This window comes from Pseudophryne corroboree, chromosome 2 (assembly GCF_028390025.1).
Source record: "Pseudophryne corroboree isolate aPseCor3 chromosome 2, aPseCor3.hap2, whole genome shotgun sequence".
NCBI lineage: Eukaryota > Metazoa > Chordata > Amphibia > Anura > Myobatrachidae > Pseudophryne > Pseudophryne corroboree.
Genome location: NC_086445.1, coordinates 492,528,719 through 492,542,703, shown reverse-complemented (window position 1 = coordinate 492,542,703; position 13,985 = coordinate 492,528,719). Strand labels below are relative to the sequence as shown.

Below are 13,985 nucleotides of genomic sequence, written 5' to 3'. Positions count from 1 at the left end.
ATGCATATTGGGAACAGTCATCATCATTAGTTCTTCAGTTCATAGATAGGGGTTACAGTGAAAAGACTCTACGAATAGACCAAGCCCGTGCTTCCGAAATTGACAGGAACAGCCTCTTTATGACGAGAGATCGTATACAGGATGGACACCGGGGAGAGAGACCTTTTGTAACACAGTTCAATCAAGAAAACAGAACTATCAAACGTATTATGAATAAACACTGGCACCTTTTACTTAAAGATCCAGTTTTAGGGCCTCATCTACCCAGTAGACCAAGTATTGTCTTTAGGAGATCTAAGAACCTTAAAAGTATCCTTGCTCCTAGTCAATTACAGACAGAACATCGGAAAAAAGATGATAATTCCAACCAACACCCACTCATGAAGAGAGCAGGGCTGTTTCCCTGCAATAAGTGCAATTGTTGCCGCTTCATCGACAAAAAAAGTTTCTGCTGGAAAGATGAGACTAAAAGGGTTTTTAGACTAAAGTCCATTGTTACGTGCAATACCAATTACGTCATCTATAAGATAGATTGCAGTTGCAAACTCTCTTATATTGGTAAAACAAAGAGGTGTCTCAAAATTAGAATACAGGAACACTTACGAAACATCAAGAATAAGGTCCAGAATCATAGCCTCCCCAGGCACTTCCAGGAAAAACATAGGTCCGAAATTCAGGGCTTAACATTTAATGTGGTGGAACATGTACCCGAAGATAAGAGGGGAGGAGATAGGGACCTCCAGCTTGCTCGAAGGGAATCTTTCTGGATTTATACTTTAAATACTCTTATACCGAAAGGGTTGAATGAGAATATCGATATGATAGCATTCCTTTGATGTAGATAAAGTGTATCTAGTGTGTAGAGATGGAGATATTGTCAGAGTAGTTAATGGCCAGTACTGAATTTTCATACTAATGTAACGTAGTTTCATTATATATCATGTGCACGTAGAGGAATTGAATGTCAGATCTTTAAAAATCATAAGATTTCCCCGGTGTATTTATCTTTGGTTATTAAATTTTACCACTTGACATACAGACGTGTACAAGTGGGGCCATTTTCAAGTTGATAACTCTTCATCTCATTCATTTTTTTCATACATACATCACGTTTCCAGTATATATACACTCATGTACATGTTTAACCATAAAGGACTTAATTTATTTATATAAAGATCAGACATATCTGTTTATAACTTATTTTTACTTTTATTATATTTATTTATTTCTTCGTTTATTATTTATCATTTTTTCATCAATATTCTTATTTTTAGGTTTGTTTATTTCTATATATATATATTTTATTTTTATTGTTATATTTTATATATATTTTATTTATTTTTTATTTTTTATTTATTATTTATTATTTTTTATTTATTTTTTATTTAATTTTTTTTTTTTTTTTAAATATATATATTTTTTTTATTATTATTATTTATTTTTATTATTAGTATTTATTTTTATTTATTTTTTGTTTTTTTATTTTTATTTCCATTTTTATTTTAATTTTACTTTTATTTATTTATTTATTTATTTATTATAGCTCCAGCGTCATGCAATACGATCAAGGGGAATTACCCACAGGGGATCAGTCTAATATGTAGGACATGAAACTGAGTTAAATGAGATGGGGTGTGTCCAACATCATTCCTGGCATTTAGCCAGGTTTGGTTTCCCTAAATAGTAACCAGAGAGACAGTGAAAAGCATTATGGGTAATATTAATCAATTAGGTATTTCCTCCTAAGGAGTTATTCTCATAATAATACCGTTAATACACTTAGTTTGATTATTTGAAAATTATAAATCTATGCACTTTTGGTTAAGTTATCTCCATTCTGATATAGTAAATGGAGCACATATATATAGAGCACCAATCACATTGCAAGGGAAGTGATGTAATCACTTTTCCCTTTATAAAGGGTGGTTATCAGGTCCAATGCCTCATTATACAGAGACTTGGCTGTCAGCACTGCACCACTGGAGGGTAAGGTTTTGTTTTTGATTTTACAATAGTATATTATCAACTTTGAAAGTGGTCCCATTTATTAGTATACACTTTGTACCAACTATATGTATTTTATTGACTGGTTAACCACTAATCATTTATAAATGTAATTTTTTTAAAGAGTATATGATATGCACTAATTATATATATTCACTATATAAATATGACAGATTTATTCATGAATATGAAACTAAGTTGTATGAGTTATACACTCACTTATATAATTTTTATAGTTAATAGATCTTCCCCTTACTAAGTGAAAGGAGTATTTGTTTCTCCATGGGGTGGGAACTCTTTGTACCATACTGGTACTTTAATAGATGGTCTAATTGATATCAACCCAATTAATTTACCAGGTCTACCACGTGTTCTAAATTGGTTAGACATTATACCCATTTGAATTGCCTTCACTCCTGAGTCTCTGAGTGTCGGGTTCAAGCTGCTGACCGACGAGGTATGTGCTATATTATAGAGATTTCTTTAATGATTGGCACTAATGAACTACACCCCCTGTGGGTAGCACTTTGAGTAATTTCTTTGAATTATTCGATCATAGATCAGTGATACCGTCCATAAAGGATGGGTTTCCCTAATAAACATATCATGTGGGTTCACTATACTGATGGTTAATACAATTAGTCCTGGGTTTTCCAAATATGAATAAATGGCTGGTTATAATCAGATCATTTAGTAGAGGATCATTGTATAGTGGTAACATTGGTGTTTGTTATAGCCAATTCTGTGGCTTTGTTCTGTATCATATATAGAAACCACACGGGTTAGTCATGAGATCTGTTCATTAGTGATCAGACATTAATGATACCAGAATTTTTATAATTATGGGTGTCAAAATAAGATAGGGGTCTATTTATGAACTCGTAGGTGTTCTTATAATTAATACCCAATTAATCAATTTATTAGGTTCCTTATGCTTGCGAACCAGTTAGATTCTATACACATATGAATCTTCCCCATATTCGAATATCAGAATGTCAGACTCAAGCTGATGATATATGAGGTATGTGCCGTTCCCTTGGATTAATCCCAATCTCTGCCTAATTGAACAAAAAGTGTCCTTTAATTAATAAAGGTTATTAAACGTTTTTTTAATTAGGTATGGTCCTCGCTGTATCAATCAAGTCATATTGAAACGTTGTTCATACATCTTTGAATGACCTTTTATGTGCTGACAATATGTTCTGAAATGAAGAGGTATGTTTTTCATAACCTGTGCTTTTTGGTTCTCTTTTTTCCTCTTTCTTCATGTTATTTATTCTGTTTTCCTCCTCATGTTGCTATGTCATGTTCTTTTGATACCAATATGTCATGTTATATGTGAGTGTAAGATGCTTATTGCTATGTATTTGTTGACTTATTATTCTACAATTGTAGATTTTACCCCTGATGAAGTCTTGGAACAAGACGAAACGCGTTGGGTTATTTATCTATCTATTATCTGATGTTACCTCCGAATCTACAATAAGGAGAAGGAGGAAATCGTAGTGATATATCTACGCTTTTTCCTCATCACTACAAACTGATTGTTCAAATTGTGCGAGAAATGTAAATGTATCAACTCTGTATACATATGAACATTTGTGTCGGGTTTATATGTTGTTTTAATAAATTTTTATGTTAGTATTTGTTATCTGACGTAATTTATCCGGAGAGTACTGTGAGGGTCCGTTTTTAGGTAGGGCGTTGATATAACTCCCTTGGCGCCATCTCCTCTATTTCATTTCATATTTTCACACATTTAGTTCCTCCTAACAGGGAACTTAGAGGATACAGGCAGCCATATAATTAATTAATTTTAGTGTTTTATTTGAAATAGCGCAGTGGGAGAGTAATTCTTGTCATATATATATATATATATATATATATATATATATTATGCAGCTATAAGGGAAAACACTCTCTATAGGTGATATCCCTGTGATATATAGCGCTCTGGTGTGTGCTGGCATACTCTCCCTCTGTCTCCCCAAAGGGCTTTGTGGGGTCCTGTCCTCTGTCAGAGCATTCCCTGTGTGTGTGCTGAGTGTCGGTACTGCTGTGTCGACATGTATGATGAGGATAATGATGTGGAGGCGGAGCAAATGCCTGTGAATGGGATGTCACCCCCTGCGGGGTCGACACCGGTGTGGATGGACTTATGGAAGGAATTACGTGACAGTGTCAACTCCTTACATAAAAGGTTTGACGACATAGGACAGCCGGCTGCTTAGCTTGTGCCTGTCCAAGCGTCTCACATGTCATCAGGGGCTCTAAAACGCCCGCTACCTCAGATGGCAGACACAGATGTTGACACGGATACCGACTCCAGTGTCGACGACGATGAGACTAGTGTACCTTCCAATAGGGCCACCCGTTACATGATTGAGGCAATTAAAAATGTATTACACATTTCTGATAATACCCCAGATACCACAAAAAAGGGTATTATGTTTGGTGACAGAAAACTACCAGTAGTTTTCCTGCATCTGAGGAATTGATATGAGGTGTGTGAGGAAGCGTGGACTTCCCCCGATAAGAAATTGATAATTTCTAAGCAGCGTACCCTTTTCCGCCAGAGGATAGGTCACGTTGGGAAATTACCCCTAGGGTAGATAAAGCGGTTACACGCTTTTTAAAAAAGGTGGCACTACCGTCACGGATACGGCCGCCCTGAAGGACCTGCTGATAGAAAGCAGAAAACTACCCTTAAAGCTATATACACACACACGGGCATTATATTGAGACCTGCTATTGCCTCGGCATGGATGTGCAGTGCGGCAGCTGCGTGGTCAGATTCCTTGTCGGATAATATTTATACTATAGATGGGGACAATATTTTGCTGAAAATAGAGCATATAAAAGACGCTGTCTTATACATGCGTGATGCACAGAGGGATATTTGCCGACTGGCATCACTAATAAGCGCTATGTAAAACCATTGCCGCCAGACGGGGGTTATGGACTCGGCAATGGTCGGGCGATGCCGATTCAAAACGGCACATGGAAGTTTGCCCTAGAAAGGGGTGGTACTGTTTGGGGATGGTCTTTCAGACCTCGTTTCCACAGCTACGGCTGGGAAATCAAAACTTTTGCCACAAGCTACCCCACAGCAAAAGTAAGCACTGTATTATCAGGTACAGTCCCTTCGGCCCCAGAAAAGTAGAGGGCTAGAGGCTCATCTTTTCTGCCAAGAGGAAAAGGTAGAGGGAAAAAGCTGCAGCACACAGCTAGTTCCCGGGAGCAGAAGTCCTCCCCTGCGTCCGGTAAGTCCACAGCATGACGCTGGGGCTGCTCAGGCGGACCCGGGTACGGTGGGGGCCCGTCTTTCAGCGCACAGTGGGCTCTCACAGGTGGATCCCTGGGTTCTTCAAACAGTATCTCAGAGGTACAGGCTGGAATTCGAGACGTCTCCCCCCCGCCGTTTCCTAAAATCTGCCTTACCGGCAACTCCCTCTGCCAGGGAGGCAGTGTTGGTGGCTATCCAAAAAACTGTATTCACAGCAAGTGATTATCTAGGTACCCCTCCTTCAACAGGAAAAGGGTTACTTTTCCACAATGTTTGTGGTACCGAAACCGGACGGTTCGGTGAGACCCATCTTAAATTTAAAATCCTTGAACACGTATAACAAAAGATTCAAGTTCAAGATGGAATCGCTCAGGGCGATTATTGCGATCCTGGACGAGGGGGATTACAGGGTCTCTCTGGACATCAAGGATACTTACCTGCATGTCCCCATTTACCCTCCTCACCAGGAGTACCTCAAGATTGTGGTACCGGACTGTCACTATCAGTTCCAGACGCTGCCGTTTGGATTATCCACGGCACCGAGGGTCTTTACCATGGGTAATGACCGAAATGATGATACTCCTTCGCAAGAAGGGAGTTTTAATTATCCCGTACTTGGACGATCTCCTGATAAAGGCGAGGTCCAAGGAACAGTTGGTAAGGGGGTAGCACTTTCTCGGGAAGTGCTGCAACAGCAGGACTGGATTCTCAATTCCAAAGTCACAGCTGGTCCCGACGACACGTCTTCTGTTCCTGGGAATGATTCTGGAAACAGACCAGAAAAAAGTGTTTCTTCCAATGTAAAAAGCCGAGGAGTTGTCATCTCTAGTCAGAAACCTCCTAAGACCTGGACAGGTGTCGGTACATCAATGCACACGAGTCCTGGGAAAAATGGTAGCTTCGTACGAAGCAATTCCATTCGGAAAGTTTCACGCAAGGATTTTCCAGTGGGACCTGTTGGACAAATGGTCCGGGTCCCATCTCCAGATACAGCAGCGGATAACCCGGTCGGCAAGAACCAGGGTGTCGCTGCGGTGGTGGCTGCAGAGGGTTCATCTACTAGAGGGCCGCTGATTCGGAATACAGGACTGGGTCCTGGGGACCACGGATGCCAGCCTTCGGGGCTGGGGTGCAGTCACACAGGGAATAAAATCCCAAGGACTCTGGTCCAAAACAGGAGTTTTCACTTAACATAAATTTTCTGGAGATAAGAGCCATTTACAAGGCCCTAAGCAAAACAAGGCCCCTGCTTCACCAGCCGTACTGATCCAATCAGACAACATCACGGCGCTCGCCCATGTAAACAGGCAGGGCGGCACAAGAAGCAGGAGGGCGATGGCAGAAGCCACAAGGATTCCCCGTTGGGCGGAAAATCATGTGGTAGTACTGGCAGCAGTGTTCATTCCGGGAGTGGTCAACTGGGATGCAGACTTCCGCAGCAGACTCCACCCGGGAGAATAGGGACTTCATCCAGAAGTCTTCCAAATGCTGGTAAACCGTTGGGAAAGACCACAGGTGGACATGATGGCGTCCCGCCTCAATAAAAAAGATATTGCGCCAGGTCAAGGGAACCTCAGGCGATCGCTGTGGACGCTCTAGTGACACCGCGGGTGTATCAGTCGGTTTATGTGTTCCCTCCTCTCCCTCTCATACCCAAGGTACTGAGGATAATAAGGAAAAGAGGAGTAAGAACTATACTCATGGTTCCGGATTGGCCAAGAAGGGCTTGGTACCTGGAACTTCAGGAGTTGATCTCAGAGGACCCATGGCCTATGCCACTCAGACAGGATCTGCTGCAGCAGGGGCCCTGTCTGTTCAAAGACTTACCGCGGCTGCATTGACGGCATGGCGGTTGAACACCGGATCCTGAGTGAAAAAGGCATTCCGGAGGAAGTCATTCTTATCCTGATCAAAGCCAGGAAGGATGTCAGCCTGAAGTGCAGACGTTGTAAGGGAGTGCTGCATATTCAGCCCCTTTTTTGTGCCCCAGTGGCACCTTGGGATCTGGGATGTGGTTTTGAAGTTCCTGGAATCACATTGGTTTGAGCCACTTAAAACCGTGGATTTGAAATATCTCACATGAAAAGTGGTCATGCGTTGGCTCTGGCTTCGGCCAGGCATGTGTCAGAATTGGCGGCTTTGTCATAAAAAAGCCCTTACCTGACTTTCCATATGGATAGGGCAGAGTTGAGGACTCGTCCTCCCTTTCTCCCGAAGGTGGTATCGGGTTTTCACTTGTACCAACCTATTGGGGTGCCTGCGGCTACTAGGGACCTGGAGGATTCCAAGTTACTGGACGTAGTCAGGGCCCTGAAAAATTATATTTCCAGGACGGCTGGAGTCCGGAAAACAGACTCGCTGTTTATCCTAGATGCACCCAACATGCTGGGTGCTCCTGCTTCTAAGCAGGATATAGCGCGCTGGATTTGTAGCACTATTCAGCTTGCGCATTCTGCGGTGGGACTACCGCTGCCTAAATCTGTAAAAGCCCATTCCACATGGAAGGGGGCTCATCTTGGGCGGCTGCCCGAGGGGTCTCGGCTTTACAACTTGGCCGAGCTGCTACTTGGTCAGGGGCAAACACGTTTGCAAAATTCTACAAATTTGATACCCTGGCTGAGAAGGACCTTGAGTTCTCTCATTCGGTGCTGCAGAGTCATCCGCACTCTCCCGCCCGTTTGGGAGCTTTGGTATAATCCCCATGGTCCTTACGGAGTCCGCAGCATCCACTAGGACTTCAGAGAAAATAAGATTTTACTCACCGGTAAATCTATTTCTCGTAGTCCGTAGTGGATGCTGGGCGCCCATCCCTAGTGCGGATTGTCTGCAATACTTGTAAATAGTTATTGTTACACAAATCGGGTTATTGCGAACCATCTATTCAGAGGTTCCATTGTTATCATACTGTTAACCGGGGTTCCTATCACGAGTTATATGGTGTGATTGGTGTGGCTGGTATGAGTCTTACCCGGGATTCAAAATCCTTCCTTATTGTGTCAGCTCTTCCGGGCACAGTGTCCTAACTGAGGCTTGGAGGAGGGTCATAGGGGGAGGAGCCAGTGCACACCAGATAGTCCTAAAGCTTTCTTTAGATATGCCCAGTCTCCTGCGGAGCCGTCTATTCCCCATGGTCCTTACGGAGTCCCCAGCATCCACTACGGACTACGAGAAATAGATTTACCGGTGAGTAAAATCTTATTTTTTTTCTCCTTACTGGGGTCAGATGCTTTCAAAGATTATAGACCCTAACAACACATAAATAAAAAATATATCCTCCCTGAAAGGGGGGACAAAAAAGAGGGCTAGTGGCTTGATGTTTGATGGAGTTAACAAAAACATGGATATTAGTGGTCGCTGCTTATAATGATTGTTATAATCGATGTTATCAAATTTTCTCTGACGTCCTAAGTGGATGCTGGGGACTCCGTCAGGACCATGGGGAATAGCGGCTCCGCAGGAGACAGGGCACAAAAGTAAAAGCTTTAGGATCAGGTGGTGTGCACTGGCTCCTCCCCCTATGACCCTCCTCCAAGCCTCAGTTAGGTTTTTGTGCCCGGCCGAGAAGGGTGCAATCTAGGTGGCTCTCCTAAAGAGCTGCTTAGAGTAAAAGTTTTGTTAGGTTTTTTATTTTCAGTGAGTCCTGCTGGCAACAGGCTCACTGCAACGAGGGACTTAGGGGAGAAGAAGTGAACTCACCTGCGTGCAGGATGGATTGGCTTCTTAGGCTACTGGACACTAGCTCCAGAGGGACGATCACAGGTACAGCCTGGATGGGTCACCGGAGCCGCGCCGCCGACCCCCTTGCAGATGCTGAAGAGAGAAGAGGTCCAGAAATCGGCGGCTGAAGACTTCTCAGTCTTCATGAGGTAGCGCACAGCACTGCAGCTGTGCGCCATTGCTCTCAGCACACTTCACACCAACGGTCACTGAGGGTGCAGGGCGCTTGGGGGGGCGCCCTGGGCAGCAATGAAAGTACCTATGCTGGCTAAAAATACATCACATATAGCCCCTGGGGCTATATGGATGTATTTAACCCCTGCCAGGTTGTCAGAAAAACGGGAGAAGAAGCCCGCCGAAAAGGGGGCGGGGCCTATTCTCCTCAGCACACAGCGCCATTTTCCTACACAGCTCCGCTGCTAGGAAGGCTCCCAGGCTCTCCCCTGCACTGCACTACAGAAACAGGGTTAAAACAGAGAGGGGGGGCACTTATTTGGCGATATTATTATATATTAAGATGCTATAAGGGAAAACACTTATATAAGGTTGTCCCTGTATAATATAGCGTTTTGGTGTGTGCTGGCAAACTCTCCCTCTGTCTCCCCAAAGGGCTAGTGGGGTCCTGTCCTCTATCAGAGCATTCCCTGTGTGTGTGCGCTGTGTGTCGGTACGTGTGTGTCGACATGTATGAGGACGATGTTGGTGAGGAGGCGGAGCAATTGCCTGTAATGGTGATGTCACTCTCTAGGGAGTCGACACCGGAATGGATGGCTTATTTAGGGAATTACGTGATAATGTCAACACGCTGCAAGGTCGGTTGACGACAGGAGACGGCCGGCAAACCAATTAGTACCTGTCCAGGCGTCTCAAACACCGTCAGGGGCTTTAAAACGCCCATTTACCTCAGTCGGTCGACACAGACACGGACACTGACTCCGGTGTCGACGGTGAAGAAACAAACGTATTTTCCATTTGGGTCACACGTTACATGTTAAGGGCAATGAAGGAGGTGTTACATATTTCTGATACTACAAGTACCACAAAAGAGGGTATTATGTGGGGTGTGAAAAAACTACCTGTAGTTTTTCCTGAATCAGATAAATTAAATGAAGTGTGTGATGATGCGTGGGTTTTCCCCGATAGAAAATTATTGGCGTTATACCCTTTCCCGCCAGAAGTTAGGGCGCGTTGGGAAACACCCCTTAGGGTGGATAAGGCGCTCACACGCTTATCAAAACAAGTGGCGTTACCGTCTCCAGATACGGCCGCCCTCAAGGAGCCAGCTGATAGGAGGCTGGAAAATATCCTAAAAAGTATATACACACATACTGGTGTTATACTGCGACCAGCGATCGCCTCAGCCTGGATGTGCAGCGCTGGGGTGGCTTGGTCGAATTCCCTGACTGAAAATATTGATACCCTTGACAGGGACAGTATATTATTGACTATAGAGCATTTTAAAGGATGCATTTCTATATATGCGAGATGCACAGAGGGATATTTGCACTCTGGCATCAAGAGTAAGTGCGATGTCCATATCTGCCAGAAGATGTTTATGGACACGACAGTGGTCAGGTGATGCAGATTCCAAACGGCACATGGAAGTATTGCCGTATAAAGGGGAGGAGTTATTTGGGGTCGGTCCATCGGACCTGGTGGCCACGGCAACAGCTGGAAAATCCACCTTTTTTACCCCAAGTCACATCTCAGCAGAAAAAGACACCGTCTTTTCAGCCTCCGTCCTTTCGTCCCCATAAGGGCAAGCAGGCAAAAGGCCAGTCATATCTGCCCAGGGATAGAGGAAAGGGAAGAAGACTGCAGCAGGCAGCCCATTCCCAGGAACAGAAGCCCTCCACCGCTTTTGCCAAGTCCTCAGCATAACGCTGGGGCCGTACAGGACTCGGGTGCGGTGGGGGGTCGTCTCAAGAGTTTCAGCGCGCAGTGGGCTCACTCGCAAGTGGACCCCTGGATCCTACAAGTAGTATCCCAGGGGTACAGATTGGAAATTCGAGACGTCTCCCCCTCGCAGGTTCCTGAAGTCTGCTTTACCAACGTCTCCCTCCGACAGGGAGGCAGTATTGGAAACAATTCACAAGCTGTATTCCCAGCAGGTGATAAAGTACCCCTCCTACAACAAGGAAAGGGGTATTATTCCACACTATATTGTGGTACTGAAGCCAGACGGCTCGGTGAGACCTATTCTAAATCTGAAATATTTGAACACTTACATACAAAGGTTCAAATCAAGATGGAGTCACTCAGAGCAGTGATAGCGAACCAGGAAGAAGGGGACTATATGGTGTCCCTGGACATCAAGGATGCTTACCTCCATGTCCCAATTTACCCTTCTCACCAAGGGTACCTCAGGTTCGTGGTACAAAACTGTCACTATCAGTTTCAGACGCTGCCGTTTGGATTGTCCACGGCACCCCGGGTCTTTACCAAGGTACTGGCCGAAATAATGATTCTTCTTCAAAGAAAAGGCGTCTTAATTATCCCTTACTTGGACGATCTCCTGATAAGGGCAAAGTCCAGAGAACAGTTGGAGGTCGGAGTAGCACTATCTCAAGTAGTTCTACGACAGCACGGGTGGATTCTAAATATTCCAAAATCGCAGCTGTCTCCGACGACACGTCTGCTGTTCCTAGGGATGATTCTGGACACAGTCCAGAAAAAGGTGTTTCTCCCGGAGGAGAAAGCCAGGGAGTTATCCGAGCTAGTCAGGAACCTCCTAAAACCAGGAAAAGTGTCATTGCATCATTGCACAAGGGTCCTGGGAAAAATGGTGGCTTCTTACGAAGCGATTCCATTCGGCAGATTTCACGCAAGAACTTTTCAGTGGGATCTGCTGGAAAAATGGTCCGGATCGCATCTTCAGATGCATCAGCGGATAACCCTGTCTCCAAGGACAAGGGTGTCTCTTCTGTGGTGGCTGCAGAGTGCTCATCTACTAAAGGGCCGCAGATTCGGCATTCAGGACTGGGTCCTGGTGACCACGGATGCCAGCCTGAAAGGCTGGGGAGCAGTCACACAAGGAAAAAATTTCCAGGGAGTGTGATCAAGTCTGGAGACTTCTCTCCACATAAATGTACTGGAGCTAAGAGCAATTTACAATGCTCTAAGCTTAGCAAGACCTCTGCTTCAAGGTCAGCCGGTATTGATCCAGTGGGACAACATCACGGCAGTCGCCCACGTAAACAGACAGGGCGGCACAAGAAGCAGGAGGGCAATGGCAGAAACTGCAAGGATTCTTCGCTGGGCGGAAAATCATGTGATAGCACTGTCAGCAGTGTTCATTCCGGGAGTGGACAACTGGGAAGCAGACTTCCTCAGCACGACCTCCACCCGGGAGAGTGGGGACTTCATCGGGAAGTCTTCCACATGATTGTGAACCGTTGGGAAAGACCAAAGGTGGACATGATGGCGTCCCGCCTGAACAAAAAACTGGACAGGTATTGCGCCAGGTCAAGAGACCCTCAGGCAATAGCTGTGGACGCTCTGGTAACGCCGTGGGTGTTCCAGTCAGTGTATGTGTTTCCTCAGGCAATAGCTGTGGACGTTCTGGTAACACCGTGGGTGTACCAGTCGGTGTATGTGTTCCCTCCTCTGCTTCTCATACCTAAGGTACTGAGAATTATAAGACGTAGAGGAGTAAGAACTATACTCGTGGCTCCGGATTGGCCAAGAAGGACTTGGTACCCGGAACTTCAAGAGATGCTCACAGAGGACTCATGGCCTCTGCCGCTAAGAAGGGACTTGCTTCAGCAAGTACCATGTCTGTTCCAAGACTTACCGCGGCTGCGTTTGACGGCATGGCGGTTGAACGCCGGATCCTAAGGGAAAAAGGCATTCCGGAAGAGGTCATTCCTACCCTGGTCAAAGCCAGGAAGGAGGTGACCGCACAACATTATCACCACATGTGGCGAAAATATGTTGCGTGGTGTGAGGCCAGGAAGGCCCCACGAAGAAATTTCAGCTCGGTCGATTCCTGCATTTCCTGCAAACAGGAGTGTCTATGGGCCTCAAATTGGGGTCCATTAAGGTTCAAATTTCGGCCCTGTCGTTTTTCTTCCAGAAAGAATTGGCTTCAGTTTCCTTAAGTCCAGAAGTTTGTCAAGGGAGTACTGCATATACAACCCCCTTTTGTGCCTCCAGTGGCACTGTGGGATCTCAACGTAGTTCTGGGATTCCTCAAATCACATTGGTTTAAACCGCTCAAATCTGTGGATTTGAAATATCTCACATGGAAAGTGACCATGATGTTGGCCCTGGCCTCGGCCAGGCGAGTGTCAGAATTGGCGGCTTTGTCTCACAAAAGCCCATATCTGATTGTCCATTCGGACAGGGCAGAGCTGCGGACTCGTCCCCAGTTTCTCCCTAAGGTGGTGTCAGCGTTTCACCTGAACCAGCTTATTGTGGTACCTGCGGCTACTAGGGACTTGGAGGACTCCAAGTTGCTAGATGTTGTCAGGGCCCTGAAAATATAGGTTTCCAGGACGGCTGGAGTCAGGAAAACTGACTTGCTGTTATCCTGTATGCACCCAACAAACTGGGTGCTCTTGCTTCTAAGCAGACGATTGCTAGTTGGATGTGTAGTACAATTCAGCTTGCACATTCTGTGGCAGGCCTGCCACAGCCAAAATATGTAAATGCCCATTCCACAAGGAAGGTGGGCTCATCTTTTGCGGCTGCCCGAGGGGTCTCGGCTTTACAACTTTGCCGAGCTGCTACTTGGTCAGGGGCACACCCTGGCTGAGGAGGACCTGGAGTTCTCTCACTCGGTGCTGCAGAGTCATCCGCACTCTCCCGCCCGTTTGGGAGCTTTGGTATAATCCCCATGGTCCTGACGGAGTCCCCAGCATCCACTTAGGACGTCAGAGAAAATAAGAATTTACTTACCGATAATTCTATTTCTCGTAGTCCGTAGTGGATGCTGGGCGCCCATCCCAAGTGCGGATTGTCTGCAATACTTGTACAT

At 45.1% G+C, this 13,985-nt stretch overlaps 1 protein-coding gene and 1 long non-coding RNA gene across 4 annotated transcripts in view; both read left to right on the top strand.

Moving 5' to 3' along the window:
* The window catches only part of TXLNG (taxilin gamma), a 230,039-nt gene that overhangs the window by 69,426 nt on the left and 146,628 nt on the right, over window positions 1-13,985 (top strand). The window lies entirely within an intron of this gene.
* LOC135050908 (uncharacterized) lies at window positions 1,843-3,584 on the top strand. Of its 2 annotated transcripts, XR_010241915.1 has the most exons (5): window positions 1,843-1,986; window positions 2,364-2,461; window positions 2,929-3,025; window positions 3,122-3,219; window positions 3,400-3,584. It is a non-coding gene; the product is annotated as an uncharacterized LOC135050908 (long non-coding RNA). The 2 variants fall into 2 exon arrangements; XR_010241914.1 differs by having other exon boundaries at window positions 1,843-2,461.